At 47.5% G+C, this 23082-nt stretch overlaps 1 long non-coding RNA gene across 2 annotated transcripts in view; it reads right to left on the bottom strand.

Annotated features, from left to right (window-relative positions):
• The window catches only part of LOC134957341 (uncharacterized), a 392326-nt gene that overhangs the window by 368689 nt on the left and 555 nt on the right, over positions 1–23082 (bottom strand). For both annotated transcript variants that reach the window (XR_010186564.1, XR_010186563.1), the window contains exon 2: positions 20163–20256. This is a non-coding gene — a long non-coding RNA (uncharacterized LOC134957341). The remainder of the gene's footprint in view (positions 1–20162; positions 20257–23082) is intronic.

Genomic DNA, 23082 nt, shown 5'->3' with positions numbered 1-23082 from the left:
GCAACATGCTGAAAACAAAAAACACAACTTGTGTAACTATAAAGAACAAACTGCAGGTAAAGTACGCACTGGGTCGGGCGCCCAGCATCCTCTACGGACTAGGAGAAAAGGATTTACCGGTAGGTATTAAAATCCTGTTTTCTTATACGTCCTAGAGGATGCTGGGGTCCACTTCAGTACCATGGGGTTATACCAAAGCTCCAGTACGGGCGGGAGACTGCCGATGACCCTGCAGCACCAGTTGACCAAAACTTGAGGTCCTCATCGGCCAAAGTGTCAAACTTATAAAATTTAGCATATATGCGTTTGACCCTGACCAAGTAGCTGCTCGGCAAAGTTGTAAAGCCGAGACGCCCCGGGCAGCCACCCAGGATGAGCCCACTTTCCTAGTAGAATGGGCCATCACCGACTTCGGTACCGGCAAGCCTGCCGTAGAATGAGCGTGCTGAATTGTCCCTCTGAACCAGCGCGCAATAGTCTGCTTAGAAGCAGGACACCCAATCTTGCTGGGAGCATACAGGACAAACAGAGCCTCTATTTTCCTTAACCGAGCTGTTCTTGCAACATAAATCTTTAAAGCTCTAACCACATCTAGAGACTGTGACTCAGTGAAAGTGTCAGTAGCTACTGGCACCACAATAGGTTGGTTTATGTGGAAGGGCGAAACCACGTTTGGAAGAAATTGTTGACGAGTTCTTAACTCTGCCCTATCGTCATGGAAGATCAGGTAAGGGCTTTTGTGATACAAAGCCCCCAACTCAGACACCCCCTTGCGGATGCCAAGGCCAAAAGCATCACCACTTTCCAAGTGAGAAACTTCAATTCTATCTCCTGCAGAGGTTCAAACTAGTGATGAGCGGATTCGGTTTTACTCGGTTCTCAAAACGGCATCTTATTGGCTCACGGATGTCACGTGTTTTGGATAGCCAATAAGATGCCGTTTTGAGAACCGTGTAAAACCGAATCCGCTCATCACTAGTTCAAACCAATCTGATTAAAGGAACTGCAACACCACATTAAGGTCCCATGGTGCCACTGGAGGTACAAATGGAGGCTTGATGTGCAGAACCCCTTTCACGAATGTCTGAACTTCTGGAAAGGAGGCCAATTGTTTTTGAAAGAAAACTGATAAGGCCGAAATCTGGACCTTGATTGACCCCAATCTAAGGCCCGCATCCACACCAGCCTGCAGAAAATGGAGAAAACGTCCCAACTCAAACTCTTCCGTAGGAGTCTTCTTGGATTCACACCAAGACATATTTTCTCCAAATACGGTGGTAATGTTTAGACGTTACTCCTTTCCTGGCCTGAGTAAGAGTGGGGATGACTTTCTTGGGAATACCCTTTCGGGCTAGGATCTGACGCTCAACAGCCATGCCGTCAAACGTAGCCGTGGTAAGTCTTGATACACACACGGCCCCTGCTGTAGTAGGTCCTCTCGAGGAGGAAGAGGCCGAGGATCTTCTATGAGGAAATCCTGAAGGTCTGGATACCAAGCCCTCCTTGGCCAGTCTGGGGCAATGAAGATTGCTCATACTCTTGTTCTTCTTATTATTTTGAGAACTTTTGGAATCAGTGGAAATGGAGGGAAAACATATACCGACTGCAACACCCACTGGGTCACCAGTGCATCCACTGCTATTGCTTGAGGGTCTATAGACCTGGAACAATATCTCTGAAGCTTTTTGTTTAGACGAGATGCCATCATGTCTACTTGAGGAACTCCCCAAAGACTTGTCACCTCTGCGAAGACTTCTTGGTGGAGGCCCCACTCTCCTGGATGGAGATCGTGTCTGCTGAGGAAGTCTGCTTCCCAGCTGTCCACTCCCGGAATGAAAATTGCTGACAGAGCTCTTGCATGTTTTTCTGCCCAGAGGAGAATCCTTGTCACCTCTGCCATTGCCGCTCTGCTTTTCGTTCCGCCTTGCCTGTTTATGTACGCGACTGCTGTTACATTGTCCAAATGGATCTGCACGGGATGATCTTGAAGACGTATCGTTTGTAGAAGGCTGTTGTAAATGGCTCTCAATTCCAGAACATTTATGTGAAGGCAGGCTTCCTGACTTAACCATCTTCCTTGGAAGCTTTCCCCCTGTGTGACAGCTCCCCAGCCTCGGAGACTTGCATCCGTGGTTATTAGGACCCAGTCGTGAATCCCAAACCTGTGTCCCTCTAGTAGGTGAGAACTGTGTAGCCACCACGGGAGCAAAATCCTGGCTTTGGGGGACAGGATCATTTTCCGGTGCCTGTGTAGGTGGGATCTGTACCACTTGTCCAACAGGTCCCACTGGAATACTCTGGCATGAAATCGGCCAAACTGTATGGCCTCGTAGGCCGCTACCATTTTCCCCAACAACCGAATGCATTGATGGATCGACATGCTTGTTGGTTTCAATATTTGTTTGACCATTTTCTGGATTTCCAGAGCCTTTTCCACCGGAAGAAATACTCTCCGTACTTCTGTGTCCAGAATCATCCCTAAAAAAGACAAACGTGTCGTCGGTTTCAACTGCGACTTTGGAAAATTCATGATCCAACCGTGTTGTTGTTGTTGGAGTATTGACAGGGAGAGTGCTATGTTCTGCACCAACTGTTTCCTGGATCTCGCTTTTATCAGGAGATCGTCCAGATAAGGAATTATATTGACTCCTTTTTGACGAAGGAGGACCATCATCTCCGCCATCACCTTGGTGAATACCCTCGGTGCCTGGAGAGTCCGAACGGCAACGTCTGGAACTGGTAATGGTAATCCTGTACTGCGAATCTCAGATAAGCTTGGTGAGGAGGATAATTGGGAACATGCAAGTAAGCATCCTTTATGTCTACTTACACCATGAAGTCCCCCTCCTCCAGACTGGAAATCACTACCCTCAGGGATTCCATCTTGAACTTTAACCTTTTCAGGTAGAGATTCAGATTTTTCAGGTTTAAAAATCAGTCTGACCGAGCCGACCGGCTTCGGAACTACGAAGAGGCTTGAATAAAAACCTTCTCCTTGCTGTGACAAGGGTACCAGGACAATGACCTGATCCTGACATCATTTTTGAATTGCCGTTGTTACCGTCTCTCTTCCTGGAAGAGAAGCTGGCAAGGTCGATTAGAAAAAGCAGCATGGGGGGACGTCTTGAAACTCTAGTTTGTACCCATGGGACACTATTTGTAAGACCTATGTGTCCAGGCCCGATTGAATTCAGATTTGGCTGAAAAGTTTCAGACGTGCTCCCACCCGAGCGGACTCCCGCAAGGGAGCCCCAGCGTCATACTGCAGATTTGGCAGGAGCAGGGGTGGACTTCTGCTCCTGCGATCCGGGAGACGCTGCAGATTTTTCCTTTTCCCCTACCTGCAAAAAAGGGGGAACCTTTGGCCTTTTTGTATTTGTTGGGCCGAAAGGACTGCATGTGAGAGTGATGTGTCTTATTCGCCGGTGTAGGAGCATAAGGCAAGAATGTCGACTTACCTGCGGTAGCCGCCGAGACTAACGCATCCAGCCCATCACCAAACAAGGCATCACCTTTATACGGGAGAGCCTCCATATTTCTTTTGGAATCTGCATCAGTATTCCACAACGCCCTCCGAGCCAATACTGCCATGGTAGCGGTTCTTGATCCCAAGAGACCAAATATATTTCATGGTTTCTAGTACTGCGCAGCAGCGTCTTTGATATGACCTAACGTTAGGAGTATCTCGTCTCCATCTATTGCGTCAATGTCTAATGACAAGTTTTCTGACCACTTTTCAATAGCACTCCTCACCCACGCACAGACAATGGTAGGCCTGAGTAGTGACCCATTGGCCACATCAATAGATCACCTCACTCACTTGCGGTCTGTCGGCTCCTTAAGTGAAGCCAATCCAGGCACAGGGAGAAACACCTTTTCTCTTTTATGACAGGGCCCTGTCTAAAATGTGGAGTGACTCCCACCTTTTTTGGAAAAAGGTAAGCTGCCTGATATCCCTTTGGGAATCAGAAATTTATTTTCAGGTTAAATCAGACTCCCTCCAAGAGACTGTTCAACTCCTGAGGTGGAGGAAAAAATAAGAATTTACTTACCGATAATTCTATTTCTCGTAGTCCGTAGTGGATGCTGGGAACTCCGTAAGGACCATGGGGAATAGCGGCTCCGCAGGAGACTGGGCACAAAAGTAAAGCTTTAGGACTACCTGGTGTGCACTGGCTCCTCCCCCTATGACCCTCCTCCAAGCCTCAGTTAGGATACTGTGCCCGGACGAGCGTACACAATAAGGAAGGATTTTGAATCCCGGGTAAGACTCATACCAGCCACACCAATCACACCGTACAACTTGTGATCTGAACCCAGTTAACAGCATGATAACAGAGGAGCCTCTGAAAAGATGGCTCACAACAATAATAACCCGATTTTTGTAACAATAACTATGTACAAGTATTGCAGACAATCCGCACTTGGGATGGGCGCCCAGCATCCACTACGGACTACGAGAAATAGAATTATCGGTAAGTAAATTCTTATTTTCTCTAACGTCCTAAGTGGATGCTGGGACTCCGTAAGGACCATGGGGATTATACCAAAGCTCCCAAACGGGCGGGAGAGTGCGGATGACTCTGCAGCACCGAATGAGAGAACTCCAGGTCCTCCTCAGCCAGGGTATCAAATTTGTAGAATTTAGGAAACGTGTTTGCCCCTGACCAAGTAGCTGCTCGGCCAAGTTGTAACGCCGAGACCCCTCGGGCAGCTGCCCAAGATGAGCCCACCTTCCTTGTGGAATGGGCTTTCACAGATTTTGGCTGTGGCAGGCCTGCCACAGAATGTGCCAGCTGAATTGTACTACAAATCCAACGAGCAATAGTCTGCTTAGAAGCAGGAGCACCCAGCTTGTTGGGTGCATACAGGATAAACAGCGAGTCAGATTTCCTGACTCCAGCCGTCCTGGAAACATATATTTTCAGGGCCCTGACTACGTCCAGCAACTTGGAGTCCTCCAAGTCCCTAGTAGCCGCAGGTACCACAATAGGCTGGTTCAGGTGAAACGCTGAAACCACCTTAGGGAGAAATTGAGGACAAGTCCTCAATTCTGCTCTGTCCGTATGAAAAATTAGGTAAGGGCTTTTATAGGATAAAGCCGCCAATTCTGAGACACACCTGGCTGAAGCCAGGGCCAACAGCATTACCACTTTCCATGTGAGATATTTTAAGTCCACAGTGGTGAGTGGTTCAAACCAATGTGATTTTAGGAACCCCAAAACCACATTGAGATCCCAAGGTGCCACTGGAGGCACAAAAGGAGGTTGTATATGCAGTACCCCCTTGACAAACGTCTGAACTTCAGGAACTGAAGCCAGTTCTTTCTGGAAGAAAATCGACCGGGCCGAAATTTGAACCTTAATGGACCCTAATTTTAGGCCCATAGACAGTCCTGTTTGCAGGAAATGCAGGAAACGACCCAGTTGAAATTCCTCCATCGGGGCCTTACTGGCCTCGCACCACGCAACAGATTTTCGCCAAATGCGGTGATAATGCTTTGCGGTTACATCCTTCCTGGCTTGACCAGGGTAGGGATGACTTCATCCGGAATGCCTTTTTCCTTCAGGATCCGGCGTTCAACCGCCCTGCCGTCAAACGCAGCCGCGGTAAGTCTTGGAATAGACAGGGTCCTTGCTGGAGCAGGTCCCTTCTTAGAGGTAGAGGCCACGGGTCCTCCGTGAGCATCTCTTGAAATTCCGGGTACCAAGTCCTTCTTGGCCAATCCGGAGCCACGAGTATAGTTCTTACTCCCCTCCGTCTTATAATTCTCAGTACTTTTGGTATGAGAGGAAGAGGAGGGAACACATACACTGACTGGTACACCCACGGTGTTACCAGAGCGTCCACAGCTATTGCCTGAGGGTCCCTTGACCTGGCGCAATACCTGTCCAATTTTTTGTTTAGGCGGGGCGCCATCATGTCCACCTTTGGTTCTTCCCAATGGTTTACAATCATGTGGAAGACTTCTGGGTGAAGTCCCCACTCTCCCGGGTGGAGGTCGTGCCTGCTGAGGAAATCTGCTTCCCAGTTGTCCACTCCCGGAATGAACACTGCTGACAGTGCTATCACATGATTTTCCGCCCAGCGAAAAATCCTTGCAGCTTCTGCCATTGCCCTCCTGCTTCTTGTGCCGCCCTGTCTGTTTACGTGGGCGACTGCCGTGATGTTGTCCGACTGGATCAGCACCGGCTGACCTTGAAGCAGAGGTCTTGCTTGGCTTAGGGCATTGTAAATGGCCCTTAGCTCCAAATATTTATGTGAAGTGATGTCTCCAGGCTTGACCACAAGCCCTGGAAATTTCTTCCCTGTGTGACTGCTCCCCAGCCTCGCAGGCTGGCATCCGTGGTCACCAGGACCCAGTCCTGAATGCCGAATCTGCGGCCCTCTAGAAGATGAGCACTCTGCAACCACCACAGGAAAGACACCCTTGTCTTTGGTGACAGGGTTATCCGCTGATGCATCTGAAGATGCGATCCGGACCATTTGTCCAGCAGGTCCCACTGGAAAGTTCTTGCGTGGAATCTGCCGAATGGAATTGCTTCGTAGGAAGCCACCATTTTTCCCAGGACCCTTGTGCACTGATGCACTGACACTTGGCCTGGTTTTAGGAGGTTCCTGACTAGTTCGGATAACTCCCTGGCTTTCCCTTCCGGGAGAAAACACCTTTTTCTGGACTGTGTCCAGGATCATCCCTAGGAATAGAAGGCGTGTCGACGGGATCAGCTGCGATTTTGGAATATTATGAGTCCAACCGTGCTGCCGCAGCCTATCTGAGATAGTGCTACCCCGACTTCCAACTGTTCCCTGGATCTTGCCCTTATCAGGAGATCGTCCAAGTAAGGGATAACTAAAACTCCCTTCTTTCGAAGGAGTATCATCATTTCGGCCATTACCTGGGTAAAGACCCGGGGTGCCGTGGACAATCCAAACGGCAGCATCTGAAACTGATAGTGACAGTTCTGTACCACAAACCTGAGGTACCCTTGGAGAAGGGTAAATTGGGACATGTAGGTAAGCATCTTTGATGTCCAGAGAGAACATATAGTCCCCTTATTCCAGGTTTGCAATCACTGCTCTGAGTGACTCCATCTTGAATTTGAACCTTTGTATGTAAGTGTTCAAGGATTTTAGATTTAAAATTGGTCTCACCGAGCCGTCCGGCTTTGGTACCACAAATAGTGTGGAATAGTACCCCTTTCCCTGTTGCAGGAGGGGTACCTTGATTATCACCTGCTGGGAATACAGCCTGTGAATGGCTTGCAATACTGTCTCCCTGTCTGAGGGAGACGTCGGTAAAGCAGACTTTATGAAACGGCGAGGGGGAGACGTCTCGAATTTCTTGAGACGGGCCCCCACCGTGCCTGAGACCGCTTGTAAAGCCCAGCGTCATGCTGAGGACTTTGCGGAGGTGGGAGAGGGCTTTTGTTCCTGGGAATTGGCTGTTTGTTGCAGCCTTTTTCCTCTCCCTCTGCCACGGGGAAGAAATGAGGCGCCTTTTGCCCGCTTGCCCTTATGGGGCCGAAAGGACTGCGCCCGATAATTCTTCTTAGGTTGAGAAGCTACCTGGGGTAAAAATGTGGATTTTCCAGCCGTTGCCGTGGCCACCAGGTCTGTTAGACCTACCCCAAATAACTCCTCCCTTTTATAAGGCGATACTTCCATATGCCTTTTGGAATCAGCATCACCTGACCACTGTCCTGTCCATAACCCTCTTCTGGCAGAAATGGACAGCGCACTTACTCTTGATGCCAGTCGGCAAATATCCCTCTGTGCATCACGCATATATAGAAATGCATCTTTTAAATGCTCTATAGTTAGTAATATACTGTCCCTATATAGGGTCTCAATATTGTCAGTCAGGGAATCCGACCAAGCCACCCCAGCACTGCACATCCAGGCTGAGGCGATTGCTGGTCGCAGTATCACACCCGTGTGAGTGTATATACATTTTAGGATATTTTACTGCTTTCTGTCAGCAGGTTCCTTAAGGGCGGCTGTATCCGGGGACGGTAGTGCCACCTGTTTAGACAAGCGTGCGAGCGCTTTATTCACCCTAAGGGGTGTTTCCCAACGTGCCCTATCCTCTGGCGGGAAGGGGTATGATGCTAATAACTTTTTAGGAATTAACAGTTTTTATCGGGGGAAACCCACGCATCATCCCACACTTCATTTAATTCCTCAGATGCAGGAAAAACTACAGGCAGGGTTTTTTTTTTTTTTCTCACCCAACATAATACCCTTTTTAGTGGTACTGGTATTATCAGAAATGTGTAAAAACATTTTCCATAGCCTCAATCATGTAACGTGTGGCCCTACTGGAAGTCACATTCGTCTCTTAATCGTCGACACTGGAGTCAGTATCCGTGTCGGCGTCTGTATCTGCCATCTGCGGTAACGGGCGTTTTAGGGCCCCAGATGGCTTTTGAGACACCTGGACAGGCACAGGCTGAGTCGCCGGCTGTCTCATGTCATCAATCTTTTGTAAAGAGCTGACACTGTCACATAATTACTTCCATAAGCTCATCCACTCAGGTGTCGACTCCCTAGGGGGTGACATCTCTGTTACAGGCAATTGCTCCGCCTCCACCTCATTTTCCTCCTCATACATGTCGACACAACGTACCGACACACAGCACACACACAGGGAATGCTCTGATAGAGGACAGGACCTCACTAGCCCTTTGGGGAGACAGAGGGAGAGTATGCCAGCACACACCAGAGCGCTATAATATATATATATATATATATATATATATATATATATATATATATATATATATATATATATATATATATATATATATATATATATATATATATATATATATATATAAAGTTCATCCCTGTGAAGGGAGATGCACTCTCCTAAAAGATCAAGAGTCCAGTCCAAACGTAATCATCTTTATTATTCAAGTCTAGGGGCTCAGTATGTCAACGTTTCGATTCCATTAGAGAATCTTTGTCAAGACGAGCACAACAATGACATCCAGCATCATAAGTACACTAAAACAAAAATAGACAAAAAACTGTAAAAATCAAAAACATTGTAAAGAAAGAAAAAGGTGGAAGATGCCTCACGGGCCCAGATGTGGATGAGAGTACATCACCCCTGAAGTGCCAACCATTAATGCAACCACGTGATGAAAAAAGAAGGAATAGAATCCACATATAGATAATAAATATCACTCCACTGTGCCTACCACTGAGAAAGGTGAACCAAGTAGGACTGACACCAGCCATAATAACCACAAATGTGGATAAAGAGGGTAACTCACTCATAGGAGGTAATTCATAGCCCACAGCAATGGTAGGGGGATCACATAATCCTAAAAAATGTATAGGTATTTATACTCAAACAGTGAAATGACATGGGACCTATATAGCAATATCACATAATTAGGTACTCACGACAAATGTACAGGCCAGTAAGTTCCATAAGGGAGGATGTCCACACATCCAAACCTATTGATACACATATATGAATCATTAACTACATCACTCCAAATGAACCCCAAGGGGTGAATGAAAATGTCCAAGATTACTTACTAGAGTCAAAAATAGTCAAACATAGTCAGCAAGCAGACATCAAGGCATCAGAACACGGGCTGCATACAGGGACACGATCCTGGGCTACATTTATAGTGCCCAGACAGGAAGTGATGTCACAGTGCGCACAAATCAAAAACAGTCCAAACTGCTACATATAGCTCAATATACTAAGCACTGCATCTATAGCCAAAGACAACCTTACCGCCAATATTTAGATGCAGTACACAAATGCACATGTGTACAGAAACACTCCAAACGCGGCGTGCGTTCCACCTATAACTACCGGAAGTCTCGTGCGTGTCACCTAGAACTTCCGCCGGCCGCGCGTGGCGTCACTATCTCTCAAAGGCAGGACACACAGGAGGAGGATACATGCGTTCCACCAACGAGCTGGCGGAAATGCATGCGTCTCACCAGTGTCCGCTGCTCACAACCTTAGTCAGTGTAAAGTGCACATCATCCACAGAGGGCCCGTGAAACACCTGGGCGGGCACATCATATTAAACCAAAAAAAAAATATATATATATAAAGATGTGTGAAAAAATAAATATATTCACAAAACAATAGATATAAAAATTAATGTGTCCTGCCTTTGAGAGATAGTGACGCCACGCGCGGCCGGCGGAAGTTCTAGGTGACACGCACGAGACTTCCGGTAGTTATAGGTGGAACGCACGCCGCGTTTGGAGTGTTTCTGTACACATGTGCATTTGTGTACTGCATCTAAATATTGGCGGTAAGGTTGTCTTTGGCTATAGATGCAGTGCTTAGTATATTGAGCTATATGTAGCAGTTTGGACTGTTTTTGATTTGTGCGCACTGTGACATCACTTCCTGTCTGGGCACTATAAATGTAGCCCAGGATCGTGTCCCTGTATGCAGCCCGTGTTCTGATGCCTTGATGTCTGCTTGCTGACTATGTTTGACTATTTTTGACTCTAGTAAGTAATCTTGGACATTTTCATTCACCCCTTGGGGTTCATTTGGAGTGATGTAGTTAATGATTCATATATGTGTATCAATAGGTTTGGATGTGTGGACATCCTCCCTTATGGAACTTACTGGCCTGTACATTTGTCGTGAGTACCTAATTATGTGATATTGCTATATAGGTCCCATGTCATTTCACTGTTTGAGTATAAATACCTATACATTTTTTAGGATTATGTGATCCCCCTACCATTGCTGTGGGCTATGAATTACCTCCTATGAGTGAGTTACCCTCTTTATCCACATTTGTGGTTATTATGGCTGGTGTCAGTCCTACTTGGTTCACCTTTCTCAGTGGTAGGCACAGTGGAGTGATATTTATTATCTATATGTGGATTCTATTCCTTCTTTTTTCATCACGTGGTTGCATTAATGGTTGGCACTTCAGGGGTGATGTACTCTCATCCACATCTGGGCCCGTGAGGCATCTTCCACCTTTTTCTTTCTTTACAATGTTTTTGATTTTTACAGTTTTTTGTCTATTTTTGTTTTAGTGTACTTATGATGCTGGATGTCATTGTTGTGCTCGTCTTGACAAAGATTCTCTAATGGAATCGAAACGTTGACATACTGAGCCCCTAGACTTGAATAATAAAGACGATTACGTTTGGACTGGACTCTTGATCTTTTAGGAGAGTGCATCTCCCTTCACAGGGATGAACTTTATATTTGTGGACTCATTCATTTCAATGTATTTCCACTGGATGCACCCCGCTGTTGTCACTTATTAGATGTGAGTGCGGGTATACTTGTGTGTGTGTATATACATATACATATACATATACATATACATATATATATATATATATATATATATATACATATATATATATATACAGGTTGAGTATCCCTTATCCAAAATGCTTGGGACCAGAGGTATTTTGGATATCGGATTTTTCCGTAGTTTGGAATAATTGCATACCATAATGAGATATCATGGTGTGATGGGACCTAAATCTAAGCACAGAATGCATTTATGTTACATACACCTTATACACACAGCCTGAAGGTCATTTTAGCCAATATTTTTTATAACTGTGCATTAAACAAAGTGTATCTACATTCACACAATTCATTTATGTTTCATATACACCTTATACACACAGCCTGAAGGTCATTTAGTACAATATTTTTAATAACTGTGTGTATTAAACAAAGTTTGTGTACATTGAGCCATAAAAAAACAAAGTTTCACTGTCTCACTCTCACTCAAAAAAGTCCGTATTTCGGAATATTCCGTATTTCGGATATTTGGATATGGGATACTCAACCTGTATACACTCACTTTTGCAAAAGAAAAGAAAAAAGACCAGCACTCACGTTTTGATGATGAAAAGAAAAAAAGGGGTTTATTCCTTACAGAAAAAACATCTGGACATGATCCTAGTACTACAGCCCGACGGCCGTTTCAACTCTCCGTGGTTTTCGTCTTACATATACACACAGGGATAACCTTATATAAGTGTTTTTCCCCTTATAGCTGCTGTATTGTTATACTGCGCCTAATTAGTGCCCCCCTCTCTTTTTTAACCCCTTTCTGTAGTGTAGTAACTGCAGGGGAGAGCCAGGGAGCTTCCCTCCAACGGAGCTGTGAGAGAAAATGGCGCCAGTGTGCTGAGGAGATAGGCTCCGCCCCCTTCTCGGCGGCCTTTTCTCCCGTTTTTCTGTGGAATCTGGCAGGGGTTAAAATTCATCCATATAGCCCTGGGGGCTATATGTGATGTATTTTCGCCAGCCAAGGTGTTTTTATTGCTGCTCAGGGCGCCCCCCCCTAGCGCCCTGCACCCTCAGTGACCGAAGTGTGAAGTGTGCTGAGGAGCAATGGCGCACAGCTGCAGTGCTGTGCGCTACCTTGGTGAAGACAGGATGTCTTCTGCCGCCGATTTTTCCGGACCTCTTCTTGCTTCTGGCTCTGTAAGGGGGCCGGCGGCGCGGCTCTGGGACCGAGCTCCGAGGCTGGGCCTGTGTTCGGTCCCTCTGGAGCTAATGGTGTCTAGTAGCCTAAGAAGCCCAATCCACTCTGCACGCAGGTGAGTTCGCTTCTTCTCCCCTTAGTCCCTCGATGCAGTGAGCCTGTTGCCAGCAGGTCTCACTGAAAATAAAAAACCTAAAACTAAACTTTCACTAAGAAGCTCAGGAGAGCCCCTAGTGTGCACCCTTCTCGGCCGGGCACAAAAATCTAACTGAGGCTTGGAGGAGGGTCATAGGGGGGAGGAGCCAGTGCACACCAGGTAGTCCTAAAGCTTTACTTTTGTGCCCAGTCTCCTGCGGAGCCGCTATTACCCAAGGTCCTTACGGAGTTCCCAGCATCCACTAGGACGTCAGAGAAATTACCTTACTTCTTTACTGAAGTAAACCCTCTCCTTGTGGTAAAAGAGGGGGATTCGTAACTTCTAACACCTCCTTTATAGCTAAAACATGTTTTGAATGCTTTCCGCTAACTTAGGACCTATTCCCCTGGAATCACTAGTGTCGACACAGGGATCAGAGTCCGTTTCGGTATCAGTTTGTACTACTTGTGCAAATTTGTATGTGACCCAGGGGTCCCTGTGGATGAAAGGCAGAACTATTACAAAAATCACATCTTCAACAGATTATATTCAGTTTTCTGTATGAGATTCAGTCCAACCTCTTAAGGGGGGTACTCACGGAGCGATATTCTAAGCAATCTGACTAGATTGCTTAGAATTTAAGCATGATCGCTCCATGTGTACCCCCTACAGCGATAGCGATGCGCAGCCCCGCGCATCGCTATCGCTGGTGCTAGATTGGCCTGCATGCAGGCCAATCTAGCGGATCGCTCACTTCACCCGCTGGGTGAAGTGAGCGGCCCCCCCGTCTCCCCCCGCACACATCGCGCTGTGCTGAGCGGCGGGAGAGATGTGTGCTGAGCGGTTCGCTCAACACACATCTCTCCCACATCGGCCCGTCTATATGGGCCTTTACTGATAGTGTGAATCCTATCATGTAACCTTTCATCCAGTCAGGCTCTTGGTGTCATATTACACCTCTGTGTCTCTAACATGTCTCCCACAGAGGAAGAATTCCCTGCCACAGACATGTCACACACGTGCACAACCACACCACAGACACTCTGGGACTTATAGGGGACAGACCCACAGTAAAATCTGTCAGAGGGACACAGATAGGATTTGCCAGTTCACAACCCAGTGCCAGTAACACGTCTGTGAACACCAAATGCCCACTGACATGCAGCGCTTTTATAATGCTAATCACACAATTATATAGCACCAAATTCACTGTGCCCCCCCCCCCCTGTTTTGCACCCCGATACTTGTTCAGAAATGGAGGAGGACCAGCATTGTCTCTGCAGCCTGAGGAGAGAGAGAAAATGGCGCTGGGCAGTGTGCTGGCTGACTGAGGCGGAAGCTCCACTCTTCATTGGCGTGTTTCTCCTCAGCTTTTAGGAGGTAATTTTTTATACTGGCGCGGGTAGGACTGTGCCTCAGCAACTTATGCCCCTTATTTATGCCAGTTTCCATAGGTTTCATGCTGCCCAGGGCGCCGCCCCCCCCGCGCCCTGCAGTGAATGTGTACGTGTGGGCAACATGGCGTGCTGCGCTCCCGCCAGCCACGCGGTACCTTTAGCCGTCACTTTCTTGATTGAAGATCTGTCTTCTAACACTCACCTGTCTTCTGACTTCTCGCTCTGTGAGGGGGGTGACGGCGTGCTGTGGGAGTGAGCATCTAGACACGGCTAGCGTTCAGTACCCTTCAGGAGCTAATGGTGTCCTGTTAGCCAGAAGCAGAGCCAGGAAACTCTTTAGGAAGTTGGTTCCTACTTCTGCCCCCTCAGTCCCACGAAGCAGAGAGACTGTTGCCAGCAGTTCTCCCTGAAAATAAACAACCTAACATAAGTCTTTTCAGAGAAACTCAGTAGAGCTCCCCTGGAGTGCATCCAATCTGCCTGGGTACATTTCTAAAACTGAGGTCTGGAGGAGGGGCATAGAGGGAGGAGCCAGTTCACACCCTTGAAAAGTCTTAAAGTGCCCATGGCTCCTGCGGAACCGTCTATACCCCATGGTACTGAAGTGGACCCCAGCATCCTCTAGGACGTATAAGAAATAACAAATATCATCAGCTGTCCTCCTCCCTGTCCCTCAGTGGCGGGGATTGTTCATAGTGGAGTTCTGCGAATACTGAGCAGCGGGCGGTCGGGCAGGTGTGGATGTGGGTGGGCAAGGAAAGCTGTGTATGCAGGCAGGAACTGGAAGATGTGTGTGCAGGCGGGTGGTGAGAAGCGGCGGCCATGACCTATGATATCACACCGTTTTCAAGGCATAGGTCACGGTCGGAGCACGAATGATCCCCTAAGAAGAGCCCGGGCCAACAGTTCACTCTGAAGGCGCAGGAAGCTGCTCTGGCTCCGCGGCACACCTTGCAACTGGTCGCGACACACTGGTTGACCAAGCCTGCTTATAAGGCTTAGTAAATCTCCCCATAGGTGAGCATAGAGGTTCCTAATAATTCTTATTTGGAGGTGTTGCATTAACAAGCCCAGTATATTAATTACAGGGAGTACTATCACTGACAATTCCAGTTCAACGCTAAATTTAAAGCAGCAACAATTTTTAGTATTGGTTTTGCATAATCACTAATTGTCGCTTTAAAAATCAGCAGTGAACTTGGTGAAATCACGCCAGTTCTGTAATCTTGGAACCTATTACATACCCCCCTTTGTCTGAGAAATAAAAAAAGGGAGCTGCCTTGTGGTAATGCATTAAAACTTAGGGGTCTATGTACTAAGCCTTGGAAAGAGATAAAAGTACCAACCAGCTCCTGTCATTTTTCTGACACAACCTGTAACAGGGCAGTTAGGAGCTGACTGGCTGGTATTTTATCTCCATCCGAGGTTTAGTAAATAGACCCCATAATCTTTTACATATCCGCTCTCAGCCTCCTGAGGTTGTGAGCTGAAAAGTGCGATAAGTTGGGAAGTTTGGTTGCTCAAAGTAGTACTTTACACGCGGCTAAACCCAGTACTAATGGGTGCACATTCAAGCCCGACGTGGGGGAACAATTGAATTACTCTGATGGGCGCCCACAAAACAATCGCATTACCCACATAATGGTAATAGTATCTGAACAGAAAACAGGGAATTAAAACTTAGCTATGTATATAGAATGATCAAGTTTATTTTATATCCTACTAGATATCTGAGCACTGTGTGTCACGGGGTATCTCAAATAACCACCTTATGGTGGTTATTCCAACCCGTTCGCACGCTGCGGTGCGAATGGGTCGGAAATGCGCATGCGCGGTGACCGCAATGCGCATCGTTGCCCAGCGACAGCCGTCGCCGGGCAACGACAAGAAAGAAGACAGTGATCGCTAGCGCAATCGCAAGAAGATTGACAGCGGGGAGGCGTTCCGTGGCGTATACTTACCGTTTTCTGGGCGTGGAGATCCGAATGCAGGCGTTTCCAGGTGGTTGTCTGACGTCAATTCCGGGACCTTGATCGCTGGAACCATCGCACAGGGTAACTGCAGGGCTTGTCTTGTTCTGCACAAAACTTTTTTTTAGCATAGCAGGGCTGCACAAGCGATCGCAGCCTTGCTATGCTAAAATACACTCCCCCATAGGCGGCGTCTAGTTGATCGCACCAGCAGCAAAAAGTTGCTACGTGCGATCAACTCGGAATGACACCCTATGTCCATTTGTAACCATACCTTTGAAAGAGTAGTATGGTCGTTTATGATGTACAAGAATTTCTACTATAGTCTCTTCAGTTCCTTCGTCTCATAGCACCACACCTCCCAACATACGGGAGTTTGAAGCGCACGCCAGGAAAAAGGTGCCTCGTGGGAAGGGGTTGTGGCACGCTCCTTTCCCGGCACTCCGGGGGCGTACCCAGCACTCCATGAGCAGCCCCTAGGATCACACCCTGCAGTGTTTAGACGACGTACTGTACGCATGCCCAAGGCATATATTCACCCGCTGCACTGTACGTCACAGCAGCTGCGAGAGAGCACTCCCCTGACCTTCTTAACCCTGCGGGTGGGTAAGCATCCAAAAATTAGGGCTGTCCTGCCAAAAGCATAATGGTTGGGGGATATGCAACAGTATGAGGGGAAGTCTAACAAATTATTTCCAACGTGTTAATTCATAACAAGAAATGGTATCCCATACTTAGCCGTAGCCTATCATTGGGCCAGATTCAGGTTGGATCGCTAATCGCAATCCAACCGAAAAACATACTAAAATGATGCGGGCAACTCCACCTGTCAATCAGGCAGAGACATTCGCGTGTTTGTAGGAAGGGGGGGGGGGGGGGGGGGTGAACCAACGACAACACTCCATATCCTAGGAGGAGGCGGAGCGTTGCGGAGGGGGGGAAATGGTGCGGCATCATAAAAACGGGTGGGCATGATCGCGGCGGATGTGCGACGTCACACTCAGCCGCTGCGATCAGAAAGATGGCGGCGAGCCTCCTGCAGGCGTCGGCAGGAAACAACCCTAATTTCTTCTAGGGGGGGGGGGGGGGCGGTCAGAATGCTGGGCGTCCTTGCCCTGCGATGGGCACCCCCCAGCATGCGATCACAAGGCCCATTGCACTGGATATCCTGCGGACATGAATGTTGCCGAGTATCTTCTTTATGACAGGAGATGCACAGATTTATGGATTTATTACACTAATTTCTAATAAGATGCAGCCTTTTACAGTAACAATCAGGGGGAACCCCATGACAGTCATTAAGTACAACAGGCAGCAATTATATGCGGTTGTTGAGTTACAATTATTCTAGGATGTTCTGGAGGCTCTATTTCAATAACATAGTGAATAAGGGTATATGAGAATCTTATACCCCTTTCACACCGCAGCTTGAACCCGGTAAATTGCCGATTTTTCAGGCTTCCTAAAGGGTTCGAGCTGCGATGTGAAAGGGTCACCTTCAATTTACAGTTTTCAAAATACCGGTATTTTGAAACGGTAAAAAAGCAGGGTCCTACCCGTTTCAGACACGTTTCATTGTGCAGTGTGAAAGGGTCTGAAACAGTATTTGCAAGCCCCAGAAGGTGATAGGCTGTCTCCATGTGTGATGTCACCAGGCAGAAACAGGAAATAAACATTTAAAATGACAACCACTGTTTTGTATGGGTGAAACGGGTTCAGTGTGAAAGGTACCAAAACGGTAATGAAATGGTAATATACTGGTTACAACATGCGATGTGAAGGGGGTTTAACTGCTCAGACCCGTTTTAAGAACCGTTTCAAAAGCAGGCTTTGCGATGTGAAAGCAGCATTAGTTGTGACAGTTGTTCCCAAACCGGACGGTGGAAGTAACGCCAGGGTGTGGCTGTTTAGGGGCGGCGTCGGCCTGTGTTTCTGGACATGGAGGAGTGTCATCCTCGTTTTTTGGGAATGGCGAGTCCAGGATCTGCGCTGGTAGGTGCAGATTTCCTGGCCTCAGCTATGCAGGTATGATGGCCATTTTGAGCAGACTTTGGCTTTTTCAGAAGGCCAACTTTGCAACCATCACGACCGATAGTCGCAGAGATGCTTATACCGCACAACTCTGAATCAGGCCTTTACTCACGGAAAAACTCATTAGAATAGACCAGGGGTGAAAAATGCTTTTTTCTTTAGATGCCAGACGTTCAACAATACAGGCCAGTAAACGTTTCCACCACCATTATAACACGTACAAACATTTACAGAAGTAATAGATGAGCAGCAAATATATTAGTGGAAAGGGTCCAATGCTCCAGAATGGTCTCATATGTGAGAGCAGGAGAAGAGAATCAGCACAGCGAGAATATTAGGAAAGCACTGACCTCACGAATGTCACTCAAATCATTATCAAGTGCCACCTCATGACCAGGGCCGGTTCTAGACCTTGTGGCTCCCAGGGTGAAAGTTTCTTTTGGCGCCCCCAACAGGTGAAATAGAGTTAGTGCGCGCTGCAGGCGCTTGCCAATAATAGGGGTGCAGCTTCATAGGGAAGGGGCGTGGTCAGTTTTGCTCCCTGTAGTTTTGCCCAGAGTAGCTGTTGTGCCCCCAGTACTGCACCCTCAGTAGTTGTGTCCCCAGTGGCTGTTGTGCCCCCAGTACTGCACCCTCAGTAGTTGTGTCCCCAGTAGCTGTTGTGCCCCCAGTACTGCACCCTCAGTAGTTGTGTCCCCAGTAGCTGTTGTGCCCCCAGTACTGCACCCTCAGTAGTTGTGTCCCCAGTAGCTGTTGTGCCCCTTGCAGCTGTGCGCCCAGTACTGCGCCCTCAGTACTTGTGCCCCCAGTAGCTGTTGTGCCTCCAGTAATGCGCCCTCATTAGTTGTGCCCCCATTAGCTGTTGTGCTCCCTGCAGCTGTGCCCCCAGTACTGCACCCTCATTAGTTTTGCCCCCAGTAGCTGTAGTGCCCCCATTACTCTGCCCACCAGTAGCTGTGCCCCTAGTAAAAAACAAAACAAAAACCATGAATACTCACCAGCCCCGTTCCTGTTTCCCGGGTGGGTTGCCATAGCGGTGGGGGATGGAGCTGGCAACGGGGGTGGTGCTAGGAGATTACCTCATCTCCGTGCCGCCTCTCCCTATGTAGTGAACAGGTCCCATCGACCCGGGAACCCGTTCACACTGCCACTGACCCTGTATTCAGACCGGGAATAACACCGCTTTATTCATGGGTTGAATTATCGGGTCAGGAGACCTGGAAATTCGACCATGGCCCCTTTCACATCGCACACTGACCCGGCAATATGCCAGGTTGATACTGGGTTATTTGTGCGGTGTGTAAGGGGTACAAGGTATTGGCTACACCTGGCATAGCGTACAAGAAAGAGGTATACAGTGGTGCAAGCAGAAATATTTTCTTAGTGGTACAGATAGTAAAATAGGGTGTGGTCACGTGTCATGAGGGGGCATGGTCACACAAAACTAGGGGAGTGGCTACATGACAATAGGGGCATGGCCACATTATGCCACACACTGTAATGCCCCTTACACATTATGCCACACACTGTAATGCCCCTTACACATTATGCCACACACTGTAATGCCCCTTACACATTATGCCAGACACCGTAACACCCATTATACCACACACCGTAATGCCTATTACATATTATGTCACTGACACCATTTTATGTCCCACACACAAAAACGCCCCTTATAAATTATGCCCCAGTGGTGGGCTGGTGGTACGGAGTACCACCAAAATATTTCTTAATGGCACTCCGTACCACCCTACTTTCAGCACTGGTGGTATAATACAGTTGGTCAATATTCATAAACAGGAAAAATTTTAGGACATAAGCTTTAAAAACAGATATTTACTTTATTTTTTTTTATTACCCAGGGTGAGCTATATACAGTGTAACAACGACAGCAGCGTTCTGAAGAGGTCTGCAATCACAAAGCGTGGTGCCCAGTACCTATGAAACAGGCAGGGCCTCCTCCACGCCAACCTTAGCAAGTTCTAGTGCAAATACAAATTACTGACATAAGAAAGAAGCTTTAACTTTGAAACGTCAATATAAAAAAAGTGCAATAAACAAAATCAAGAACCAAACTGCAGAGCACAAGCCAGCGTCATGCTGCAATTGATGGCTAGATTTGAAAACTGAACGCAAACAAACTTCAAACATATAAATTATTACTTACAGTTGCTTGCAGTCTTCTGCAGGAAATCCAGGCATCACCACACGGGCACCCCTGCATGGCAGCCCAGCCCTTCACCTGCTCCTCCACAGAGATTCTAGAAAGAAAAGGCAAGGTCACACTTCGTTCACGCGGTCAGCCACACAAGAGGCCCAGGATGGGTAAAGGTGTGTGATCTGTGTTACCTACACCCGTTCCCATCTGACCTCCTCACATATCCAATTTACAGATTGAGAGTACTCCATGCTATCCCTGGGAGACAGGAGACCAGAGATCCAATGCAGACAGACATGCAGTCAGAGCCAGAGGTGCCAGTGACACTCATTGCCTTCCTCTCCCCACAGCGACAGGAGAACGGGAGTGATGGTAGGTAACACTGGGGCAGATGTATTAACCTGGAGACGGCATAAGGAAGTGATAAGCCAGTGATATGTGCAAGGTGATAAAGGCACCAGCCAATCAGATCCTAACGGTTAATTTACATGTCGGAGCTGATTGGCTGGTGCCTTTATCACCTTGCACATATGACTGGTTTATCACTTCCTTATGCCTTCTCCAGGTTGATAAATCTGCCCCACTATCACAAGTGTGGGTGGTGTGGCTCTCCCTGTACGGGCTGGTGATTCTTTTCCCAGGATAACAGTAGCAGTTTGTATCACCACTGATGAGATGATCTGCAGACAGAGGACCCCATTTTCAGCCCTATCCCTTTACACCAGTACCCATACCACCCAACACGTCCCTCTCCAGGAGGGACTATGGGGCAGATGTATTAACCTGGAGAAGGAATAAGGAAGTGATAAACCAGTGATATGTGCAAGGTGATAAACACACCAGCCAATCAGCTCCAATATGTAAATTAACAGTTATGATGTGATTGGCTGGTGCCTTTATCACCTTACACATATCACTGGTTTATCACATCCTCATGCTTTCTCCAGGTTAATACATCTGCCCCAAAATGCTCTGTTCCCGGACTTCCCTCTTAATTTATAATTGCCATCACCTGTGTTGAACTAATGGATAAGAAAGGCGTTTCACTACAGATTATGGCAATCATAGATTAAAAGGGAAGTCCAGGAACAGAGCATTCTGTCCCTCCTGGAAAGGGTCATGTTGGGAGGTATGCAGTACCCCATTTGCCCTCCTGATGGCGCCTGCAAGGGCATCTAGTAATAAGTCAGAATAGATCAGAGATTTTCAACCTTTTACACCTCGCGGCACACTGAACAAGATTTAAATATTGCGAAGGCACACTCAGATATTATGGTGATGCATGGTGCAGCTGCGTGTCCTGGGATGTCATGTCGCAGCTTCTCCATAGGTAACGCCTGAGCCACATCTGAGAAAGCCAGAAGAGCCCAACACTGCCCGGGCCCAAAATTAGAACTGGCTCTGCAACCACTAAACCCACCAGTATTGCTCATTCCAGGGCCTCAGTAGTGGCAAAACACTGACGGACCTGTCTGTGCTTCTATGGCGGCACACCTGGAGACTGCTCAGGGCACACTAGTATGTCACGGCACAGTGGTTGAAAAACACTAGAATAGATGGAATCTCTGAGCACTCAGTATAAAATACCAGAAGTACAGATAATAAACCATACTTAGTTAGACAATTGCAAAAACATATATGCTGCAAGCAAAACCAAAGAGACTATAAGATGCACTACGTTAGATCACAGCACATAATTGGACATTCATGTACAAAAAGTTGCATGGAAACAGACAAAACACTGCTTTAAATCAACGTCAAAAATGCTGCACAAGACTTATGCGCACACCAGTCCATCATTACCACCTGATATGCAGCAATGCTTCTCAAACTCTGTCCTCAGGACCCCAAACAGATCACATTTTCCAGGTCACCCGGCAGGTGCACAGGTGCACTCATTACTCACTGACAAATTTCAAAGGAGCCACAGGTGGAGCTAATTATTTCACCGGTGATTCTGTGAGGAGACCTGGAAAACATGCGCTGTTTGTGGTCCAGAGGGCATTTGCCTGATGGTGAACACAGCAAAAAGGGAGAGGAAGAAAACATTGAAAGTAGCATAGCTGCAAACTTTCCCAACTTCCAGGCACAATCCTAGGCTACTCCTTGGAAATATGTCTGTTTTGCAATGCTGACCATCTGTACACACAATCCATGTTATTGTATGTCAAACACGCAATTCTCACGCCAGAGGTTCTGAAACGTGGTCTTTAAGGCACCCCAATGGGCCAGGTTTTAAGTATATGGTCAACATGGTAAAAAAGTTGACATGTAAAATCTAGACAGCTCAAAAGTTCAATATGACAATGGTCGACACACATTATTATTATTATTTTTTTTTTTTTACTGTTTCATGCTTTACCAGCCTCGTGGACTGCAATTGGGAATAGTAATCTGGTCACCTTGCCCGCAGCATGACGAGCGAAGCGGTAGACTATAGACTAATGGGGGGATTTCTGTGGCAGAAAAGGGACAAAACACTCCAAAAATGATCCACACCCCCGACTCCCACCCTGCATATCTAACTCAAGACACACTGCAGGATATATTATGTATGGGTGAGGCCGGGCGCACACACAAGACAGAAGTCTGTGGACCTGAAGTCGCACCCAATCCAGATAAGTATACACACCAACTGGCGGCTCGATGTGTCGGCCCCGCCGAGCTGTGGCAACGGCCCCCACAGTCAGCGTACAGGCGGTCGACACACAGCCCAATGTGTCAGTATATCTGGGATCAGCACGAAATCCCGCTGGACGGGATCCCAGTGGTCGGAATCCCGACCGGCACAATCCCGACAGGGGGGCGAGCGCAACGCAGCCCCTTGCGGGGTCGCTGCGCCCGGCACACTAATTTATTCTCCCTCTATGGGTGTCGTGGACACCCACGGAGGGAGAATATGTCGGGATTGTGCCGGTCGAGATTCCGG

This window comes from Pseudophryne corroboree, chromosome 9, assembly GCF_028390025.1.
Source record: "Pseudophryne corroboree isolate aPseCor3 chromosome 9, aPseCor3.hap2, whole genome shotgun sequence".
Classification (NCBI taxonomy): Eukaryota; Metazoa; Chordata; class Amphibia; order Anura; family Myobatrachidae; genus Pseudophryne; species Pseudophryne corroboree.
The sequence above is the reverse complement of the archived record's forward strand: the minus strand, read 5'-3'. Positions and strand labels throughout refer to the sequence as shown.